Genomic DNA, 24891 nt, shown 5'->3' on the forward strand with positions numbered 1-24891 from the left:
TACGTTCCCCAACAGTGGCATCCGAGCCAGGTTTATGCGTAGATGTTATATGCATGAGTAGAACACAAAGAGTTGTGGGCGATGATAGTCATACTGCTTACCAACATGTCATACTTTGATTCGGCGGTATTGTTGGATGAAGCGGCTCAGACCGACATTACACGTACGATTACGCGAGACTGGTTCTACCGACGTGCTTTGCACATAGGTGGCTGGTGAGTGTCCGTTTCTCCAACTTTAGTTGAATAGAGTGTGGCTACGCCCGGTCCTTGTTGAAGGTTAAAACAGCACACTTGATGAAAAATCGTTGTGGTTTTGATGCGTACGTAAGAACGGTTCTTGTTAGAAGCCCGTAGCAGCCACGTAAAACTTGCAACAACAAATTAGAGAACGTCTAACTTTTTTTTGCAGGGCTTGCTGTGATGTGATATGGTCAAGCATGATGTGATATAAATTGTTATATGAGATGATCATGTTTTTAACAAAGTTATCGGCAACTGGCAGGAGCCATATGGTTGTCGCTTTATTGTATGCAATGCAATCGCCATGTAATTGTTTTACTTTGTCACTAAGCGGTAACAACGATGCAACAATAGTTGGCGAGACGAAACGATGCAACGATGGAGATCAATGTGTCGCGCCGGTGATGTTGGAGATCATGGCGATGCTTCGGTGATGGAGATCATGAGAACAAGATGATGATGGCCATATCATGTCACATATTTCGATTGCATGTGATGTTTATCCTTTATGCATCTTATTTTGCTTAGAACGTCGGTAGCATTATAAGATGATCCCTTACTAAATTTCAAGGTACAAGTGTTCTCCCCGAGTATGCACCATTCCTACAGTTCGTCGTGCCGAGACACCACGTGATGATCGGGTGTGATAAGCTCTATGTTCACATACAATGGGTGCAAACCAATTTTGCACACGCAGAATACTCAGGTTAAACTTGACAAGCCTAGCATATGCAGATATGGCCTCGGAACACTGAGACCGAAAGGTCGAGCGTGAATCATATAGTAGATATGATCAACATAGTGATGTTCACATTGAAAACTACTCCATATCACGTGATGGTCGGACATGGTTTAGTTGATTTGGATCATGTGATCACTTAGATTATTAAAGGGATGTCTATCTAAGTGGGAGTTCTTAAGTAATATGATTAATTGAACTTTAATTTATCATGAACTTAGTACCTGATAGTATTTTGCATGTCTATGTTGTTGTAGATCAATTGCCCGTGCTACCGTTCTTTTGAATTTTAATGCGTTCCTAGAGTAAGCTAAGTTGAAAGATGATGGCAGCAACTACATGGACTGGGTTCGTAACTTGAGGATTATCCTCATTGATGCACAGAAGAATTACGTCCTGGAAGCACCGTTAGGTGTACCACCCGTGCCCGCAACTGCAGACATTGTGAATGCCTGGCAGACGTGTGTTGATGACTACTTGATAGTTCAGTGTGCCATGCTTTACGACTTAAAACCGGGACTTCAATGATGTTTTGAACGTCATGGAGCATATGAGATGTTCTAGGAGTTGAAGTTAATATTTCAAACAAATACCCAGATTAAGAGATATGAAGTCTCCAATAAGTTCTATAGCTGCAAGATGAAGGAGAATAGTTCTGTCAGTGAACATATACTCAGAATGTCTGGGTACCACAACCACTTGAGTCAACTGGGAGTTAATCTTCCTGATGATAGTGTCACTGACAGAGTTCTTCAATCACTACCACCAAGCTACAAAAGCTTCGTGATGAACTATAATATGCAAGGGATGAACAAGACAATTCCTGAGCTCTTCGCGATGCTAAAAGCTGTGGAGGTAGAAATCAAAACGGAGCATCAAGTGTTGATGGTCAATAAGACCACTAGTTTCAAGAAAAGGGGCAAAGGGAAGAAAGGGAACTTCAAGAAGAACGGAAAAAAGGTTGCTGCTCAAGAGAAGAAACCCAAGTCTGGACCTAAGCCTGAAACTGAGTGCTTCTACTACAAAGGGACTGGTCACTAGAAGCGGAACTGCCCCAAGTATTTGGCGGATAAGAAGGATGGCAAAGTGAAAGGTATATTTGATATACATGTTATTGATGTGTACTTAACTAATACTCGCAGTATCGCCTGGGTATTTGATACTGGTTCTGTTGCTCATATTTGCAACTTGAAACAGGGGCTACGGATTAAGCAAAGATTGGCTAAGGACGAGGTGACCATGCGCGCGGGAAATGGTTCCAAAGTCGATGTGATCGCGGTCAGCACGCTACCTCTACATCTACCATCGGGATTAGTATTAGACCTGAATAATTGTTATTTGGTGCCAGCGTTGAGCATGAACATTATATCTAGATCTTTTTTAATGCGAGACCGTTATTCATTTAAATCAGAGAATAATGGTTCTTCTATTTATATGAGCAATATCTTTTATGGTCATGCACCCCTACAGAGTGGTCTATTTTTGTTGAATCTCAATAGTAGTGATACACATATTCATAGTGTTGAAGCCAAAAGATTGAAGTTTAATAATGATAGTGCAACTTGTTCGTGGCACTGTCGTTTGGGTCATATCGGTGTAAAGCACATGAAGAAACTCCATACTGATGAACTTTTGGAATCACTTGATTATGAATTACTTGGTGCTTGCGAACCGTGCCTTATGGGCAAGATGACTAAAACTCCATTCTCCGGAACAATGGAACGAGCTACTGACTTATTGGAAATAATACATCCCGACGTATGCAGTCCAATGAGTATTGATGCTCGTGGTGGGTATCGTTATTTCCTTACCTTCATAGATGATTTGAGTAGATATGGTTATATCTACTTAATGAAGCATAAGTTTGAAACATTTGAAAAGTTCAAAGAATTTCATAGTGAAGTAGAAAATCATCATAACAAGAAAACAAAGTTTCTACGATCTGATTGTGGAGAAGAATATTTGAGTTACGAGTTTGGTCTTCATTTGAAACAACATGGGATAGTTTCACAATTAACGCCACCTGGAACACCACAACGAAATGGTGTGTCCGAACGTCGTAACCGTACTTTATTAGATATGGTGCGATCTATGATGTCTCTTACTGATTTACCGCTATCATTTTGGGGTTATGCTTTAGAGATGGCTGCATTCACTTTAAATAGGGCACCATCAAAATCCGTTGAGACGACGCCTTATGAACTGTGGTTTGGCAAGAAACCAAAGTTGTCGTTTCTTAAAGTTTGGGGCTGCGATGCTTATGTGAAAAAGCTTCAACCTGATAAGCTCGAACCCAAATCGAAGAAGTGCATCTTCATAGGATACCCAAAGGAAATTGTTGGGTACACCTTCTATCACAGATCTGAAGGAAAAATCTTTTTTACTAAGAATGGATCCTTTCTAGAGAAGGAGTTTCTCTCGAAAGAAGTGAGTGGGAGGAAAGTAGAACTTGATGAGGTAACTGTACCTACTCCCTTATTGGAAAGTAGTTCATCACATAAATCGGTTCCTATGATTCCTACACCAATTAGTGAGGAAGCTAATGATGATGATCATGAAGCTTTAGATCAAGCTACTACCGAACCTCGTAGGTCTTCTAGAGTAAGATTCGCACAAGAATGGTACGGTAATCCTATTCTGGAAGTCATGTTACTATACTATGATGAACCTATGAACCATTAGGAAGCGATGATGAGCCCATATTCCGCGAAATGGCTTGAGGCCATGAAATCTAAGATGGGATCCATGTATGAGAACAAAGCGTGGACTTTGGTGGACTTGCCAGATGATCGGCAAGCCATAGAAAATAAATGGATCTTTAAGAGAGAAGACCGACGCAGATGGTAATGTTACTGTTTACAAAGCTCGACTTGTTGCGAAAGGTTTTCGGCAAGTTCAAGGAGTTGACTACGATGAGACTTTCTTACTCGTAGCGATGCTTAAGTCTGTCTGAATCATGTTAGCAATTGCTGCATTTTATGATTATGAAATTTGGAAAATGGATGTCAAAACTGCATTCCTGAATGGATTTCTGGAAGAAGAATTGTATATGATGCAACCTGAAGGTTTTGTCGATCCAAAGGGTGCTAGCAAAGTGTGCAAGCTCCAGTGATCCATTTATGGACTGGTGCAAGCCTCTCGGAGTTGGAATAAACGCTTTGATAGCATGATCAAAGCATATGGTTTTATACAGACTTTTGGAGAAGCCTGTATTTACAAGAAAGTGGGTGGGAGATCTGTAGCATTTCTGATCTTATATGGAGATGACATATTGTTGATTGGAAATGATATAGAATTTCTGGATAGCATAAAGGGATACCTGGATAAGAGTTTTTCCATGAAAGACCTTGGAGATGTTGCTTACATATTGGGCATCAAGATCTATAGAGATAGATCAAGATGCTTAATTGGACTTTCACAAAGCACATACCTTGATAAACTTTTGAAGAAGTTCAAAATGGACCAGTCAAAGAAAGGGTTCTTGCATGTGTTACAAGGTGTGAAGTTGAGTCAGACTCAAAGCCTGACCACCGCAGAAGATAGAGAAAAAATGAAAGTCATTCCCTATGCTTCAGCCATAGGTTCTATCATGTATGCAATGTTGTGTACCAAACCTGATGTATGTCTTGCTATAAGCATAGCAGGGAGGTACCAAAGTAATCTTGGAGTGGAACACTGGACAACGGTCAAGAACATCCTGAAATACCTGAAAAGGACTAAGGATATGTTTCTCGTTTATGGAGGTGAAAAGAGCTCGTCGTAAATGGTTACGTCGATGCAAGCTTTGACACTGACCCGGATGACTCTAAGTCGCAAACCGGATACATATTTTTATTGAATGGAGGAGCTGTCAGTTGGTGCAGTTCCAAGTAGAGCGTCGTGGCGGGATCTACGTGTGAAGCGGAGTACATTGCTGCTTCGGAAGCAGTGAATGAAGGAGTTTGGATGAAGGAGTTCATATCCGATCTAGGTGTCATACCTAGTGCATCAGGTCCAATGGAAATCTTTTATGACAATACTGGTGCAATTGCCTTGGCAAAGGAATCCAGATTTTACAAGAGAACCAAGCACATCAAGAGACGCTCCAATTCCATCTATCATCAAGTGTCGGAAGGGGACATAGAGATTTGCAAGATACACACGAATCTGAATGTTGCAGACCCGTTGACTAAGCCTCTCTCACGAGCAAAACATGATCAACACCAAAGCTCCATGGGTGTCAGAATCATTACTATGTAATCTAGAATATTGACTCTAGTGCAAGTGGGAGACTGAAGGAAATATTCCCTAGAGGCAATAATAAAGTTATTATTTATTTCCTTAATTCATGATCAATGTTTATTATTCATGCTAGAATTGTATTAACCAGAAACTTAGTGCATGTGTGAATACATAGACAAAACCTATAGTCCTTAGTATGCTTCTACTAGACTAGCTCGTTAATCAAAGATGGTTAAGTTTCCTAACCATAGACATGTGTTGTCATTTGAGGAACGAGATCACATCATTAGGAGAATGATGTGATGGACATGACCCATCCATTAGCTTATCATTATGATCGTGTTAGTTTCATTGCTACTGCTTTCTTCATGACTTATACAAGTTCCTTAGACTATGAGATTATGCAACTCCCGAATATTGGAGGAACACTTTGTGTGCTACCAAACGTCACAACGTAAAAGGGTGATTATAAAGGTGCTCTACAGGTGTCTCCGAAGGTGTTTGTTGGGTTGGCATAGACCGAGATTAGGATTTGTCACTCTGTGTTTCAGAGAGGTATCTCTGGGCCCTCTCGGTAATAGACATCACTATAAGCCTTGCAAGCATTGTGACTAATGAGTTAGTTGCGGCATGAAGTATTATGAAACAAGTAAAGAGACTTTCCAGTAACGAGATTGAACTAGGTATTGAGATACCGATGATCGAATCTCGGGCAAGTAACATACCGAATGACAAAGGGAACAACGTATGTTGTTATGCAGTTTGACTGATAAAGATCTTCGTAGAATATGTAGGAACCAATATGAGCATCCAGGTTCCGCTATTTGTTATTGACCGGAGACGAGTCTCGGTCATGTCTAATAGTTCTCGAACCTGTAGGGTCCGCACGCTTAACGTTTGATGACGATTATTATTATGAGTTTATGTGTTTGATGTACCAAAGATAGTTCGGAGTCCCGGATGTGATCACGGACATGAAGAGGAGTCTCGAAATGGTCGATACATAAATATTGATATATTGGACGGCAATATTCGGACACCAGAAGTGTTCTGGGTGATTTCGAAGAAAACTGGAGTGCCGGAGGGGTTACGAGAACCCCCCGGGGAAGTATTGGGCCTTAGGGGAGAGAGAGGGCAGCGGCCCAGGAGGTGGCGCCCCCCAAGGGGAGTTTGAATTGGACTAGGAGAGGGGGGCGCGACCCCTCTTTCCCTCTCCCTCTTCCTCTCCTTCCTTCCCCGTCCCCCCTCCTAGTTGGACTAGGAAAGGAGGAGTCCTACTCCTACTAGGAGGAGAACTCCTCCCCTCCTTGGCGCGCCCCAAGGGTCGGCTGGCCTCCCCCCTTGCTCCTTTATATACGGGGGTAGGGGGCACCCTAGGACACACAAGTTGACATTGTTTAGCCGTGTGCGGTGCCCCCCTCCACAATTACACACCTCGGTCATATCGTCGTAGTGCTTAGGCGAAGCCCTGCATCGGTAATTTCATCATCACCATCACCACACCGTCGTGCTGACGAAACTCTCCCTCGACCTCAACTGGATCAAGAGTACAAGGGATGTCCCCGAGCTGAACGTGTGCTGATCGCAGAGGTGTCGTACGTTCGGTGCTAAGGTCGATCGGATCGTGAAGACATACGACTACATCAACTGCGTTGTCATAACGCTTCCACTTTTGGTCTACGAGGGTACGTGGACACACTCTCCCCTCTCGTTGTTATGCATCACCATGATCTTGCGTGTGCGTAGGATTTTTTTTAAATTACTACGTTCCCCAACAGAACTCACGCTTTTGGATTCTTTTGTCATGCCATCTTTTAACTTTGTCTTTGAATAATTTTGCATTTTCATAAGCCTGGGTTCTCCATTCATCTAAAGAGCTGATATCAAATAACCTCTTTTCACCGACAAGTTTGAAATCATAGTTGAGTTCAAGATGCAAATGCCAAGCTTTTCCATAAATCATTTTATAAGGAGACATACCCATAGGATTTTTATATGCTGTTCTATAAGCCCGAAGTGCATCATCTAATTTCTTAGACCAATTCTTCATGGACCTATTGACAGTCTTTTGCAAAATTATTTTTATTTCCCTATTTCTAAGTTCAACTTGACCACTAGACTGAGGATGATAAGGTGATGCAATTATATGGTTAACATCATACTTGGCAAGCATTTTACGAAAAGCACCATGAATAAAGTGTGAACCACCATCAGTCATTAAATATCTAGGGACTCCAAACCTTGGGAAAATAACTTCCTTAAGCATTTTAATAGAGGTGTTGTGATCAGCACTACTAGTTGGAATAGCTTCTACCCATTTAGTAACATAATTAAGAGCAACCAAAATATGTGTATACCCATTAGAGGAAGGAAAAGGTCCCATGTAATCAAATCCCCAAACATCAAATGGTTCAACAACAAGTGAATAATTCATAGGCATTTCTCGATGCTTACCAATATTACCTATTCTTTGGAATTCATCACAAGATGAGACAAACTTTCGGGCATCCTTGAAGAGAGTAGGCTAATAAGATCCAGATTGCAATACCTTCTGAGCAGTTCTATCTCCAGCATGATTCCGTCCATAAGCCTCTGTGACACTCCAAAATTTTTGTGGTTTTTGTTTTCAAAAAGAAAACCCTTTTGGTTTTGGGCTTTTATTTGGTTTTGATCCTTTCTTGATTTTACCATGCCTCCTATGGTAAAATTTTCCCAAAACCCCTTCTTCCACTTTGGGACAACCCAAACATTCTGTCCAAACTAATAAAATCCATTTTTGGATTTTATTCCATTAAATTCTTTCCCCAAAATAATTCTGTCTTTTATTTGGAGCCTAGGTAGTTTGCAAAGCAAGTACCTTAATGCATTTGATTCTTGATTATAATTCAACTCCTCTGGATAGTCCTTTGCACCCACAACCTAGAACCATCTTGATCCACTCTTCTTCTTTTCAAATATTTCAAAATTCACCCTCTGCAAGTTTGGACCAGATTTGCCAAATTTGGTGAAATTCATATCTACACTTCTCCAAAAATTCCACCAAAATTCAGGAAACCCCTAGCTGCAATGAGAGACCACTCCACCAAAAACCAGCTCAAGGAAAAATCCCCACATGCCAAAATCATTCTGTCGAACACCTAGCATGAACTGTTACTGTTCATCTTCAGTTAAATTCAGACTTCAGTGTCGTTTCTCCGTTAGAGTTTCAGTCACATGCCCACAGTGCATTTGGCACGTTGCTCGCAGCCTCTCCTTCTTGTCCGGAGCTCCACACGCGTGCTTGGCGCATTCCTGGCGTTGGTGGCGCCCTGGCCCGCCTGCGCCGGGGTGTCTTGCGGCGGCAGAACCACCGTAGCGGCCGACAGGGGGCAACACTACGGCATAACGCCGTTCGGCGCCGCCCAAACCTCCTGGTAGCTCCGTGTGGCCATATCCTTGCCAGCACATGCATGCAGCACCGTCGCCGTGGCCTGGCACGCGCAGAGCGTGTTCTCTGCCGCCGACGGGCCGTGCGGCCGTTCCGTCGAGGACAAGCCGTAACCTCGCCTCCCTTGCTGAGTTGGACACTGGAATGGCACCAGTGCTCCGTCTAGTCGATGCTCAAGCTCCTAAGCCGACCGTCCAACCATAGCGCCGCCGTAATCACTCGCCGGACTTATCCGTTCACGGCAACCGCCTCGGGCCGGCTATAAATAGCACCCCCCGAGCTTGCTCTCGCCCCCGCACAACTCCACCACCTCACCAGACCCCGCCTAGCCACTGGAAGAGCCTCGAGGGGCCCTTCTTCCTCAACTCCGACCACCTCATTCCGCCTCGGCCTCCACCTCGATTCACTCTGGTGAGGCCGTCTCCGGCGCCCTAACCTCGTCAGCAACCCTCTCGGGCAACTAGGAGACTAACCCCCACTTCAATTTGATCCTAGCGGCTCTCTCCGACGAGGCCTACGACCACCCGAACCGCCGTTCGCCAGAGCAAGGGCCGTCGTCGACACAGTGCTCGCCGGCGACCACCACCACCACCCACAGACGCAGAAGGACGTGCTGATCATGAAGGTACCGTCCGACCCCCCTGCCTCGTCGTGGATCGCCGCCGGCGACCACCGCATCTCTCGGGCGTCGTCGCGCCCTGTTTCCCTCGTTTGAATTTTCAAACCTGACAGGTGGAGCCCGCCTGTCAGCCTCTCAGTCGTTTCTTTTAAACGAACCATTTTCTGGACTTTTCTGCTAAACCCCCTGGGAGTTTTCTGTTTCATTACAAAAAGCTCCCTAGACCAAAACCCTTATATCTTTTAAACAGAAAAGTATTTTTGTTTGATTCCTTGTCTATTATCTTTAGATTTTTGTCTAGTTTTTTATCAGATTTATTTGAGAATTTATTTGGAATATTTTTGTGCACCTTGCGGTATTTACGTCACGTGCATATTTTTCTTATAACGTAGATTCCGGAGGAGGTGACGGAGCCGCAAACTTCACCCAGTTAGACTCCGACTACTCTGAACCAGGCAAGCATGTTTGAACTATTGATATGATGAAGTGTTTGTTGCATGTTTGCATTTTAGGAGTTTCATGGCATGTTGATGAACATATCGTTGAATGTTATATTTCACGCACAAAAGTGGAAAGTAAGTTTCGGAAAGCCATATGTTGTTGGATACATATTGGCAAGGCCATGAGATGGCATGAGGATGGGTAAGATGGCAGTGTTGTGACATGCCAGTCTTATGCCAGTCCATTTGACAGCAGTGTCATCATGAATCAATCATATTCCCATTCATTTCCTTTCCTGTACCGCCACATGTTTTCCGCAAGGAATATGGCGTAGTAAGTTGCAACCATTTTCTTGGTACACACCAAGTAGAGAGGCCGGGATGAGGGTTCCATGGCCCTGGATTAAAGCCCGTCATCAGGTCAGGGGGCATGGGTGTTTCCGGTTGGGACCGAGAGGGGGGCACCCCTTAGAGCGCGCGTATAGAAATTTGATCCCATGCTATTCGAGGTTGTGGCCTCCCCGTCTCAAAGTTTTTCTTGGATGTTGCCTAGGGTGATTCCTGGCATCGTGAGGTGGAATGGGTGTGTACTAGTTAAATGTGTTTCTACCAAAATACCGTAAACAGAACTAGTCCTTCGTGACTACGGAAATCCGTTGGCTATGGTTAGTTAGTACAAACTCTGCAGAGTCTCAAATCCTTTAAATCATCTTGTACTTGTTCAAGTACTATATTCATCCTATCTTGTCAGGTATCAGCCTCAGTGACAAAACTCCGGTGGAATACATGTGTGATAAATCCGGTTAAAAGATTATTCTTGTGGATGGACTAATCTTGTTATTTACATTTGTTACAAGCCCTGTCTGTGATGTCGCTCAGACGTCCGACAGTGGCATACTTGTTATTTACATTGGTTATAAGCCCTATCTGTGATGTTGCTCAGACGTCCGACGGTGGCGTACTTGTTATTTACAATTATTGTAAGCCCTTTATATGATGTCGCTCAGACGTCCGACTGTGGCATTTCTTTTAAAGCCCTTTATGTGATGTCGCTCAGACGTCCGACTGTGGCATTTCTTTTAAAGCCCTTTATGTGATGTCGCTCAGATGTCAGACTATGGCATTTCTTTTCAAAGCCCTTTTTGTGATGTTGCTCAGACGTCCGACTGTGGCATTTCTTTTAAAGCCCTTTATGTGATGTCGCTCAGACGTCCCACTGTGGCATTTCTTTTAAAACCCTTTATGTAATGTCGCTCAGACGTCCGACTGTGGCATTTCTTTTAAAGCCCTTTATGTGGTGTCGCTTAGACGCCCGACTGTGGCATGATTTTTATTTGTTTACCTTTCGTGGCGTCGCTCCAGACACCCGATCGGTTTTCAGTTATTTATTTTACTTGTCAAATCTTTATTATTGTTTTGAGCATTACTATTTCTACTCATGACGCATTCATGCATGCATTTGTTATATCTTTTGTCCGAACTATCTTGCGAGTACTTTCAAAGTACTCACCTGGCTTGTTGATTTGGCCAGATGTTGATGAAGGCGATCTCATGGATGAGGAATTCAATAGCGAGTCCGACGCCTAGAGGAGTCCCAGTCAGTCCCGTGCGATCCTGTTTTGGGCATTGTATCATATCCGCTTCCGCTACCCCAGAATAAATTCATTGAGCCTCACCTTGACGCTCGATGAGCTGCCAGTAGAAGTCAAGTTATCCACCACCACTTTTTATCTCGAGCTAGTAGCATGTCACCACACCCCTGTGCCATAACCGCCCTTATGTAAGATATCGGCGAGTTTTGTAATAAATTGTTGAGCAGCCTCAGCTCAACCCTGTAATATATTTGATGCTACTGGTCCTCTGTTTTTCAAGTATTTGTCTACCAGTGAGGATGACTTTTCCTATACTGGGTTCAAAAGATCGGTTTTTATCAATAAGCATTTTATTGAAAAACCGGTCATGACAGACTTGGTATCAGAGCCAGGCTGATTGTAGGAAGCCACTAGGTGCGATCGCTAATCGGATATTAGCATGATAGAGTTTATTCATGTCTTTACAAATGTAGTCATTTTTCTAACAGTCAGCATAAGATTTATGATCTGATCACTCAGAATTTTTGCCTACTTTTGTAGATGGCCGACGACGAATGTGAGTCACAGATGTTCGCCAACGTGCCTGAGGGGTTCGTCAAACTCCTCTCCTTCATTGTTCAGGTCGCGATGGGGCCATCCGTGCGCCCAGTCTTCACACTTTATCCACACAAGATCAACGACAGTCTGACTATGCACCAGGCCGCGGTGCAATTCAGGGAGGGCATGCTGAGATACGCCGCCTCCGATTCTTGGGGAGAGCCATGCCTACAGAGAGGCATGCTATGCAGATGGCTGCCCGCGAGGCGATAGCTCGTCTTCGGGATGTTCTTCCTGCAATGAAGACCCGTCGCTACCACTACCTTCCATGCCATGTACCCTACACCTGTCACTACTCGTTCTCTTGCCCCAGAGGAGAGCGAGACGAAGCCTTTGAGATGCTTGTCGAGTACCTCCGAGCCCTGGAGGCAGCCTTCGACAGCATGGTGGACGACCTCGTAGCTGCCCGCATGGACTCAGTCCATGGCTGTGCTGCTAACAGGAGGGAACTCCTGCACACCGCTCCACCGCTGACTTTTGTCTCGTCCGCAGCTTCTCATTCACCTACCATTCTCGCCACTGCTCGTCGTCTGCCTACCACTGAGGAATTTAACCAAGCTATTGCACCCACTCCCATCCGCTCTGCACCACTTGTTGCGCCCACTCCCGTTCGCTCTGCACCACTTGTTGCACCCACTCCCATACGTGCTACTCCACCTATTCCACCCACTCATATTCGTGTTATTCCGCCTACGGCACCTGCTCCATCAGCTCAGCGCAACGTTTCTCGTCTGGAACCTATTAGCGAGGAGGAGGTTGATTCCCCAGCGTCTCTGCGTCTCACCCTCGGCAGGCCAAGGGAGATCCTCACCATCTCCGACTGAGTACGCGTAGCCGCCATGCGACGCAACGACTTGTGTGATATGTGTATATGTACATAGGTTGTGAGAAGTAGCCCGTTTGCGCATCATGTAGGATCTGGAGAAGTGCACTAGTTTCAATAACATGTCAGGATTATGTGCGCATATCCTGAGTGATGTAATGTATAATTATGCTCGCGTGTAAGATATGTAATAGTCCTTCTCCGCGCGCAAACATGTATTTGGTATTTCAAGATTTTTCTTCGTGTGTGATTTTATTGACTTTTGCGAATCTCTTTTCCTATCTTACGAGTTTCACAAAATATATCCCCAGAGTGAAAGATGTCTCGTCCTTGGACACGCTCTATGCCAAACCAGCCAGAAGAAAATTTTGGCACACCGCCAAACCACAATTTCACTCAGGGACAGACAAGTCAACAGGACAGTGAGACAGCATTTACCCAAGTATGTCGTCTGTACGAACAGATTCAGCAACAACACCAGGAAATGATGAACCAATTCATCAATATGGGAAGTCACCGTGGTCAGTATCAGCAACAATCCAAGTTATCTGAGTTACAGAAGACGCATCCTCCAACTTTTTCTCATACTGAAAAGCCTCTTGAAGCCGAGGACTGGCTTTGAGACATGGAGAGAAAATTGGTTATTGCAGAGTGTTCAGACCGTGAAAAAGTATTGTATGCACCACATTATCTCACAGGAGCAGCTGCATCGTGGTGGGAAAACTTCCTGCACATGCACCCCAACGAAAATGAAATAACCTGGGAGGATTTCAAGGAAGGTTTTCGTGGGGCACATATTCCTAAGAGTGTTATGAAAATCAAGAAGAGAGAATTTGATGATCTCAAGCAAAGGACCATGACAGTGTCAGAATACAACAGCCAATTCACTCTACTGTCTCGCTACGCAAACGAAGAGCGCATGACCGAGAGCAAGAAGATGGAAAAATTCTTGGAAGGCCTGGCACCCGCGCTTAAATGTCAACTGGTTGTGCATACCTTCCCAGATTTTAAAACACTGGTGGATAAGGCCATTACCCTGGAAAATGAACGACGTAGCCTGGAAGATTTCCGCAAACACAAAAGGGACCAGACTACTTTTGCTCGCAATCACAGAAGCAAGAAGGAATTTCAGAAGGGGGAAACACACAAAACCCCGACAAATAATTCACGCCCAATCAAGAATTTCCATGCAAGAGACAAGGAGTTCACATATCGCCCAGGCGTTACTTGTTACGCTTTTGGAGAAGAAGGGCATTATGCCAAGCAATGCCCCAAGCCAAGAAACTCAACCCCGAAGCCTAACAATGGTGGCAATAATTAAGCGCCAAAGCGAAACAATTTCAACCCCAATAACAACCACCGAAAGGGTCACCTGAACCACGTGACAAAAGAGGAAGCACAGAACGCCCCAGATATCGTACTCGGTACGTACCCTGTCAACACAATACCTGCCATGGTTTTGTTTGATTCTGTAGCTTCTCACTCATTCATTTCGAAGAGTTTTGCTTTGCAAAATAATTTTTCAATGCTTCCCTTGGAAAAATCAATGATCATCAAGTCCCCTGGAATTAAGCAAGTGACCCAGAGTTACTGTCAAGGTGTGGTTATTGAATTTGAGGGATTGAAGTTTTACGCCAACCTTATTGTGCTGGAAAGTAAAGGACTAGATGTCATCCTAGGGATGGATTGGTTAACCACCAACAAAGGTTTTATTGACTGCTTTAACCGGACCGTGATTCTCACACACCATCAAGGGAAGAAAATAAAAGTTTCAGCCAAAGAGAGACAAATACCTCGGCAACTGAGATTAAACAAGGTGGACGTTTCTGAGCTAAACAAGGTTCCAGTAGTGTGTGAATTTCCAGATGTATTCCCAGAAGAACTACCAGGCATGCCACCAGACAGAGAGATAGAATTCAGCATTGAGCTAGCACCCAGAACCGCTCCCATTTACAAGAAACCATACAGAATGGCACCATCCGAATTGGTAGAGTTGAAGAAGCAAATAAAAGAATTATTGGAGAAAGGATACATACGAGCCAGCTCCTCACCGTGGGGTTCTCCAATTTTATTTTCCAAGAAAAAGGATGGAACACTAAGATTGTGTATTGACTATCGAGCTCTTAACATGGTCACAATCAAGAACAAATACCCAATGCCCCGAATAAATGATTTATTTGATCAGCTCGCTTAGGCCAAAGTCTTTTCAAAAATTGACTTGAGATCGGGATACCACCAATTGGAAGTACGAAACGAAGATATTCCCAAGACATCCTTCACTTCCAGATATGGACTGTATGAGTTCACAGTAATGCCATTTGGGCTAACTAACGCCCCCGCATATTTTGTTCACCTCATGAACAAAGTATTTATGAAGTATATGGACAAGTTTGTTGTGGTATTCATCGATGATATTCTGATATATTCCAAAACACCAGAAGAGCATGCCGAGCACCTCAGGATTGTACTAGGAGAACTCAGGAAACATCAACTGTACGCCAAATTCAGCAAATGTGAATTTTGGCTAAGACAGGTGGGTTTTCTGGGCCACGTGCTAACCCAAGAAGGTATTGCAGTAGACCCAGAAAAGGTCAAGGCCATACTCGGCTGGAAACCACCAGCTAACGTAATGGACGTACGGAGTTTCCTGGGAATGGCAGGCTATTATCGGAGATTTATTGAAGGATTCTCCATCATCGCAAAGCCAATGACGCAGTTGCTCTAGAAAGGCAAAAAGTTTGAATTGACGGAAGCCTGTGAGAAAAGCTTCCAAGAGCTAAAAAGAAAATTAACAACGGCACCAGTATTAATTGTGCCGGACATACACAAGAATTTTGAGGTATATTGTGACGCATCCCGGAAAGGCCTCGGATGCATATTGATGCAAGAAGGCAAGGTAGTTGCATATGTCTCCAGACAACTTCGCAAGCATGAGGAGAATTATCCCACTCATGACTTAGAATTGGCAGTGGTCATCCATGCACTCAAGGAATGGAGACACTTTCTACTTGGAAACCGCTGTGAAATATACACAGACCATAAGAGTCTTAAGTATATTTTCACACGGCCGGAACTTAATTTACGGCAACGACGCTGGTTGGAGTTGGTAAAGGATTATGATGTTGGAATCCATTATCATCTCGGAAAAGCAAACGTTGTGGCAGATGCCCTGAGTCGGAATCCCAGCACAGACAACGACAGTGTACCAAAGTTAAGGCCAGAATTTCAACAGGAATTTTCCAGGCTCAGTTTAATAATGGTTACCGAAGGCAGTGTGGCAAATTTGGAAATACAACCTACCCTGATGGAGAAGATTAAGGAGGCTCAGCACGGACACCCCAGCATTGATGGCATAAAAAGGAAAGTAAGTTTGGGCAAGGCCTCGGAATTCAACATAGATGAGCAAGGAATATTATGGTACGGAGAAAGAATCTGCGTACCAAATATCCAGGACCTCAAACAGCAAATTCTGTCTGAAAGCCACACCGCTCCGTATTCAATCCATCCTGGAGGGACAAAGATGTACAAAGACCTTCAGGAAAAAATTTGGTGGCACGGTATGAAGAGAGACATAGCCACATTCATTGCATGTTGTGACTCTTGTCAACGCATAAAGACCGAGCACCAGAAACCAGCCGGGCTGTTACAACCAAACAAAATACCCGAGTGGAAGTGGGACGAGATTGGAATGGATTTCATTGTTGGACTACCACGGTCACGACACGGAAATAATGCCATACGGGTCATAACCGACAGGTTAACCAAGGTGGCACATTTTATTCCGGTGAAGACAACTTACACCACTCAGAGACTGGCCAGACTTTATCTTGCTCGTATCGTCTGCCTGCATGGAGTCCCAAAGACTATCATATCTGACAGAGGCACACAGTTCGTCTCTAGATTTTGGGATCACCTACAACAGGCACTGGGTACCCAACTAGCATTCAGTACCGCATACCATCCCCAGACTGATGGACAGACCGTACGTGTAAACCAAATCCTGGAAGATATGCTGAGAGCCTGTGTTCTCACCTACGGGACCAGTTGGGAGGAAAGCTTGCCATATGCAGAGTTCGCATACAACAACAGTTATCAAGCCAGCTTGCAAATGGCACCCTTTGAAGCTCTGTATGGCAGAAGATGTCGTACCCCGCTAAATTGGTCAGAGACCGGAGACAGCCATATCTTCGGCCCAGATATGCTCAAAGAGGCTGAAGAGAAAGCTAAGACGATTAGAGATCGACTCAAGACAGCTCAAAGTCGGCAAAAGAGTTATTACGATCGAAAGCATCGGAAAATCAGTTTTGAACCTGGACAATTTGTATACCTAAGAATCTCTCCTATGAGGGGCCTGCAACGATTCAGGATTAAGGGAAAGCTAGCACCAAGATTCATCGGACCATTCCGTATAATGGCCCGAAGAGGCACGGTAGCCTACCAGCTAGACTTACCCAGGGATTTATCCGATATCCACAACGTGTTTCACATCTCGCAGTTGAGAAAGTACATGAGCAACCCAGAGAAGCAAGTATCACATGAAAATATTGACGTGCAACCAGACCTCACCTATCGGGAGCACCCAATAAAAATATTAGAAGAGTCTGAGAGGAGGACCCGACAGAAAACCATCAAATTTTTTAGAGTTCAGTGGAGCAACCACACCGAGAATGAAGCAACTTGGGAGAGAGAGGATTTTCTTCGGACAGAGCACCCACACCTGTTTAAAGATCAGCTGAAATCTCGGGGACGAGATTTTTCCTAAGGGGGTAGGTGCTGTGGCACTCCAAAAATTTTGTGGTTTTTGTTTTCAAAAAGAAAACCCTTTTGGTTTTGGGCTTTTATTTGGTTTTGATCCTTTCTTGATTTTACCATGCCTCCTATGGTAAAATTTTCCCAAAACCCCTTCTTCCACTTTGGGACAACCCAAACATTCTGTCCAAACTAATAAAATCCATTTTTGGATTTTATTCCATTAAATTGTTTCCCCAAAATAATTCTGTCTTTTATTTGGAGCCTAGGTAGTTTGCAAAGCAAGTACCTGCATATAAAGACACACTTTTTGAACAACATAGGCTATATCTGGGCGAGTGAGGGTGGCATACTAAAGAGCACCAGCAAGCCGTGGTTGGAGAGACCATAACACCCAAGAGCTACGAGAAAAAGCTCACGCCAATTGGAGTAGTGAGAGTCAAGAAGATAGAGGGTTATGGGCACATAGGTCTTGATTGAGGCAATGTCGGAGGAGGGAGCGGGATGGTGGCAGGGGAGCGTGTGACGATGGTCTTGCCTGGCTCCGCAGCAAGGCGCTTGAGTTCTTCTTCACGGGCCCTGATGATTCTTCAAGATTCTTCAACACGTCGGCGTTCATGGTGGTGAAGGAGAAGCAGGTGGTGGCGTTGGGGGGGGGGAGGGGCAGCGACGGGGATCGGGTTTAGGATTTAGAGAGAGGGGATCTATCTGCGTGATACCATGTAAAGCTGGTATGAATCGAGGCTGCTAAGGTTGCACTTCCTCTCTTCTCGTTATGTCATTCTTTATTACCTAATAATAAAGCAACTATCGGTTCTGGTCGTCCGTCGTTATCTATACCTACTAATAAAAGAAATATGTATTCTTAGTCCGTCGTCTTTTTACAAAAAAATTATTCAAATTTTTAAGAGCCAACCCGCAATCCAGAAAAAAGCTCGCCGCAGAATTTCTGCTCCCTACATGGGCCAAGGTGGGCCTGGTTCACTTCTTTGATAAGAAGGAAAAATATTTACGCGCAGACGACTCGGTGGGCCTGGTTCGCTTCTTTCGATAAGAAGGAAAAATACAGAACAACCAACTCACCTATCATTTGTTCCGTGTGCAAAAGCTGGTCGTTACCTAATTACGAGTTGCCAAGAAAATGAAAACTACCTAAAAAAGGAATGCACGTGTCAATTTAAAAAAATCCTGCTAAATGTGGACATGAAGATGTCAATAAAAGTGAAAGACCCGAGATAAGGAAGGACATGCAGGAAATTGACTCCAATTAAATGGATTCTGGGTTTTATTGGAAAATTAAGTGGGATTTCGGGAAACCCAATAAAGGACCAAATGCACGCCGTATTTCTTTCCATGAAATGGAATTTTCATGACATAATTGGCCGCATTTGTTTCCTTCAAATGGAATTTTCATGACATAATTGGCCGCATTTCTTTCTTTTAAATGAAATTTTCTTCACCTAATTGGCTCCCTAATAAATGTTATTATGCTAAAATTTGTTAGATAACCCAACAATTAAGTCGCTTTAAACGGGGAGAAGACGTTGCACCCCATAAGAAAAAATAAAATTAAAAGGCAGCACAACATCTTCACAACCTTTTTTGGAACAAACATAAATGAATTCCCTCAAAAACCACAAACATACAATAAAATATATTATTTAGATGCATACTAGTAAGCATGCACGCGCAACACACGTCTCAAATGTAAACCAGGTGAAATTCACATAATATAAAGAATAAATGTTTTTAAAAATATAAATCAAATGGATACACAATGTTTGATGTCGCTCAAAATGTATTTCAAAAGTGAGACACAATAGTGGTTATGTTGCTGCATAGAGTAATCGCAGGAAAATATTCTCATTTAAATAAAACCAGCAATTATTTATTAATGCAATAATATAGGCTTGTAGTGTAGTCTCCTCTTCGAGTGTAGCCAGGAAAAAAAGTATAAACTGCCTTACGGTGCAATAATATTGTTCAAGATGATTTCCAACCTATCCCTGGAGCTAGTGCCTAGGCAGGCGCAACCCACCTTAATTCCAGGTAAAGCAACGTCGTACGTAAAACACACACTGATCAAATAGCACAAATAAGGCAATTCTAATCAAGGGGATGGCGTTACCTCTTGATACGGTCCAGTTTAATGCATATGGTCGTACGAAGTAAAGCCCAAGGAAGCCGGCATGAACATGAGAAGTAATCATGGGAAATAGAGACTCCGCATCATGACTTCTTCAGTATCCCTCTTGATCCTACTTTGTAAGACAAGATTCGCTGCATTATTATGTATGTGCCATATCTAATTACATATTTTCAGTACAGCAATCGGCAACCTAAGATAATCCCAAATCTATAATTCTAGATTGCTTGAAGCCCCATGATTCTTATTTAATATGTAATGCACGTGCACCCACTGAACAGACACTTTATGAGAGATAGTGAATTCAAATTTCTCAACCAGCCAAACTTATGCATGTAGTCAAATTCTAATTTTGGTCTAAATAGGAATCGCTTTATAAGTATACAGGTCTAAACAAACACACTCTTACAATGAGTCCCATTCTTCCTATATCTACTCCCTTCATTCCAAAATATAAGTCTTTTTAGAGATTCCAATACGAACTATATACGAATGTATATAGACAGATTTTAGAATGTAGATTCACTCATTTTACTCCGTATATAGTCCATGTTGAAATCTCTAAAAAGACTTATATTTTGGAACGGAGGGAGTATATATGAGAATGATTTTCATCCTCCAGATCACATGTATTTCCCAAAGGAATTAATGATTAATTAAACTCTGGAATAGCAATTTCTTCATGTCCCAATTTTTTATTTCTAGAATGCATCAGAGGAAGATTGGTTGATAGATGAAATTGCAGATCAAAATTTTCTGACCCACCTCCAAGTGCCAAAAGTGCAGTATTAGTCGTGCAAATTGCAGAATACCCCTGAGTTAAAGGTTCACATGATTGATTTGTGATAGACCTTCGGTGCCCTCGACTGTGCACGTAGGAAGAACTGCAGGAGGTCCTCGACGGCCCAGTAGGACGACGGCAGGAACGGCAATGACAGCACCTCCTGCACCACGGCCGAGACTGGTGCCGCCCTAGGGACGACGACAGTTGGTGGCTTGGACTTGGAGGACGTCAGTGGTGGGTTGTTGTCGGCGTGGGTGTTGCGAACGGAGTGAAGTCGACGCGGATGCCGATGATTGCCGGAGACCATGCACTGGACGTGGATGGAGTCATCGCAGTAGCGACAGAAGAGAGCGTCTGGCCTCCAGGCAGAAGACGACGGGGAGACAACACGTGTGTTCCCGGAGGAAGACGAAGCTCCTCGCGCTTCCCCCATCGTGGTTAGCGTGCATGGTGGCGGAAGGCGGCTCGCGATTAGCTTCCTAATAGGATGGATGCGTCCGAGATAAGTTTTTTAATAGGATGGATTTGTCTGAGATTAGTTTCCTAATAGGATGGATGCACTCTGATTTAGTTTCCTAGAATAGGATGCACCCGTGATTATTAGTTTCCTAATTGCCCAGGCGTGGAGTTTCATATATTCCTTCATGGTGGAGTACGGCCAGTCAATGTAAATTGCTAAGTGCACACAAAAAATGGTTTAGGTTAAGGCTAACCGTTAGATTGATTTAGTGGGCCTAATCGTGCGTTGGTATTGAATCTGTGTACGCTTTGTGGGGTGTGTTTAAAGAAGTTCTTGTTTGATTGTTTAATAGTAGTATAGATATGGGAGTACAAGATGCGTAACATGCCTTAGATGATAGATAGGGTTAATTCGGACTATATATATAGAAATCAGTGTTGGTATATCGAAGTTATGTAATCGACTTTTGTTCCCAGTAACAAAATGAATAATTGAATTTTGTTGTGCTAAATTTTCATAGTCTAAATTTTAAAATATCTTTAGGACATATTAGTACACGGTTTTTTCGTTATTTAATTTTACATGTTGTGTTTTCTAGACGCAAAGATATTTTTTTACCCGTTGCAACGCACGGGCATATTTCCTAGTTAATCATTAAAAACATTTAGTTTCGTTATATATTGGCTAAAAAAGAGAAAGCTACGCTCGATTTCGTGGCATTTCCTATTTGGCGTTGCAGGCGTCCGTTAACGTGTATTTTGCAAATGGGCGCCTGCAGCGCCTCGCACTGGGTCGGCCCAACTAGTTTTCAGCTCTCAGTGTTAAGGAGGCAAAAAATCATGACTTATAAGCGTGCTGCAGGGTTCGAACCCGCGAAGCTGTGGTTCCAACTAACACGCAACAACCACACGACCGGATTGACCTCTGTGAAATCATTGATATTCTTACATTTTTGTTGTTTCGTCTTCCTTTTGTTTTCCTTTTTTGGTTTTTTTCCTGTCATTATTTTTTTTCTTTTTCCTTTTTATTTTCTAAAATTATGTGAGAAATATTCACCAGATTTATATGAACGTTTTCTTTCAATTCGATGAACTTTTTTCAAAATCATTGAAATTATTTTCAAATTTGATGAACTCTTTTCTAATTCGATGAACTTTTATTGAAATCAATGAACTCTTTTCAAAATTCGATGAACTTTTTATCTAAATCAATGAACTTTTTTCAAAATTTGTGAACTTTTATGAAAATCGATGAACTTTTCTCAATTTTCTTGAACTATATTGAATTTCATGAACTTTTTCGATCCGTGAACTTTTTTCAAACTCGTGAACTTTTATGAAAATCGATGAACATTTTCTAATTTTCTTGAACTATATTGAATTTCGTGAACTTTTTTGATCCGTGAACTTTTTTCAAACTCATGAACTTTTCTAAATTCGTTAACTTTTCTGAAATTAGTAAACCATTTCAAATTTATGAACTTTCTCTTGAACTAGTCAACTTTTTTCAATTTTCGTGAGCAATTTTTTAATATCTGAACCATTAATTTTTAAACAATTTCATGAACTCTATTTTAATCTTGGAACTTCTAAATTTTAGACCAGCAGTACCATTTATCAGTATTATGAGGTGGCTCTAGTGGTTAGCGAAGCGCGTGCAGGATGCATCGGCGCGAGTTCGAATCCCCAACACAACAAACATTTTTCCTAGGATTTTTTGCTACTGCTGCTTGTTCGTGGGCCGGCCCAGCGCGGGGCGCTGCAGGTGCCAGGAGCGCGAACGGGCGCCTGCAGCGCCGTATAGGAGCTCCCCAATTTCGTTGCGTTCCGTCTGTCGCACCAGCTATCTCTTCTTTGGGCCTTCACCCGGCCCATCAGTGCATTTAAATTAGGCCTTGGCCCCAGTCCAATACGACTCAAAGTCCTGACTCCTTCTATTTTCTTTTCCTTTTTAAGCCATTCACGATAGCCGGATTCAAGAGAGGGGAGGGACCTGATGCTTCGTTTTAGAGACATGCAACTCGTCGTCTTCGTGCCCGCGGTTGGAAGCCAGGACTCGGCGGCATCATCGATGGCACACATCTTGATTGTCGTCGCGCACTACGTACTCTCCCCGGAGCTCTGTCCCCCCTTAAGGTGAGCACAGGGTCGGACCTACTTGTGCTCACGTTGTGCACACGGGCAGGAAAGGTCCTTGTTGAGTATAATGTTTATCTATGAAACATAGGATAGTGTAGGATTTATTCCAACTTGCCTTGTACTTCAAGATGATCATGTACTCCTATATATATGCCCACAAGGCTCAAGCAATACAACAACAATTCCACCAATCCCTCTCTATTCCATTCCAATATGGTATTAGCCTAACCGATCCAACCCTAGCCACTGCCCGCAGCTTCCGCTGCGCGCCTCCCCCGGGACGGTCAGCCTCCATAATGGCGTCGGGGGCTGACCCGCCCATACCTAGAGTTCGTCCACGGGTCGTTGTCGGGTGGTAGGTGCGACATATGCCAAAGGATGTTTAATCATAGCGGGAACCAGTAAGACGTCGCTGGTGCCTGGAAGCGGAATAAGGCGAAGACATGCACGCTGGTGAATCTTACCCAGGTTTGGGGCTCTCCTAGGAGATAATACCCTTAGTCCTGCTCTGCGGGGTCTCCGCATGATCACTAAATCAGTAAGTGGCTACAAGAGGCTCCTTGAGCTGTTTGCTAGAGGAAGAAGAAGGGTCAGGCTAGCTATCCTCTTCTCTCTATATGGGTGTGTGTAACCCTAAGAGCTACCTTTGCATGGGTGCTCTGGGGTGTTTATATAGGCCTACCCCCCAGGGGTACAATGGTAATCCGGTTGGACGTGGGTCCAAGCCGTCAGTGTCTTTGGGCGTCGGCTTCTCCGCCGGCTGCTCGGGCCTGCCGACTGGTGGGTCCCTCTGGCTGTCGGCTTCTTGGTCGACATGCTGGGCCCACCGCTTGGGGGTCTTGTTGGCGGCTTATTACTGTAGCATCACCCTTGATGGTGATGGCTTTGTCGGGGCAGGCGTGGCTATAGTACCGCCGCCTGGCGGGTGCTTACTGTAGCCTTACCCCATCTCATTCGCTTGATGGTGCACAAACTTCCAAGGAAGGGTTGGCCGGCTGCCGGGGAGCCGGCTTCCCCTGGAGCCGGCTGGACTGACCCGGCCACCTTGGAGGGGGCTCACTGGCATGGGGGGCCCGCCGCCTGCAGGCCGTACTGACAGTCTGTCGTGGGTCATGTCATGGTCAACATGGCAACAGTGCCGTGCCGGGCGGGGGATGGCCGACCGGTACGACGCACTGTGGCCATGCCTGCTCCGGGATTCGGGGGTGGCGGCTTCACTGTAGCCACGCCCCGTCTTATCGCCGTTATGTGGGTGCAAACTTTGAGGGCATATGGGGTGGGCCGCCTACTAGAGGTCGGCCACTCTAGTGGCCGCCTACTAGGAGTCGGCCCACTCTAGGCTGGTATACTGATCTCTGCCGCCTACCCGTAGTCGGTTGTGTCATAGCCGGCCACGGGAAGGTGGCCCTTTGTCTTGAATGCTTGAGGGGCGAAGTCGGCCCAATGTTTTGAAGAGCCAGGGGGAGCCGGCAAGGCTACCCGTGGTCATTTACTTCGACAGTAGTCCCCGAAGCTGGCTGGGCTTTGTGGTCAGACGGAGAATGAGAAGCCCAAACAGCTTCCTACTCCACGGGACCGATAGCCGTACTCGGCCTTCTCCGAACGCACCGTCTTGTCGAATTTGAAGCTTCAAGGCGGGAGCTAGGTGGCGCGCATGCCGGGCGCCCGGCCAGCCGCCCACCGTCTGCACGCCATGCGTCACCAGCCGCCCGGGCCTGCTTGCCAGCCCACGCGCGTGACGGGACGTCACCGCGGGCTGGGCCCCGCCACTACAATGCCTCGGCCCACGCGCGGATCCGATGTGGCCGAAGTAGTCGGTTGGCATTCTGAGGCATTTGATACACGCTTTAATTGGCGCGATAAACGTGGGGTCGTGGGGGAGTGGGTGCAGTTAATCCCACGTCCCCCATGCCC

This window comes from Triticum aestivum, chromosome 3B (assembly GCF_018294505.1).
Source record: "Triticum aestivum cultivar Chinese Spring chromosome 3B, IWGSC CS RefSeq v2.1, whole genome shotgun sequence".
NCBI classification, from domain to species: domain Eukaryota; kingdom Viridiplantae; phylum Streptophyta; class Magnoliopsida; order Poales; family Poaceae; genus Triticum; species Triticum aestivum.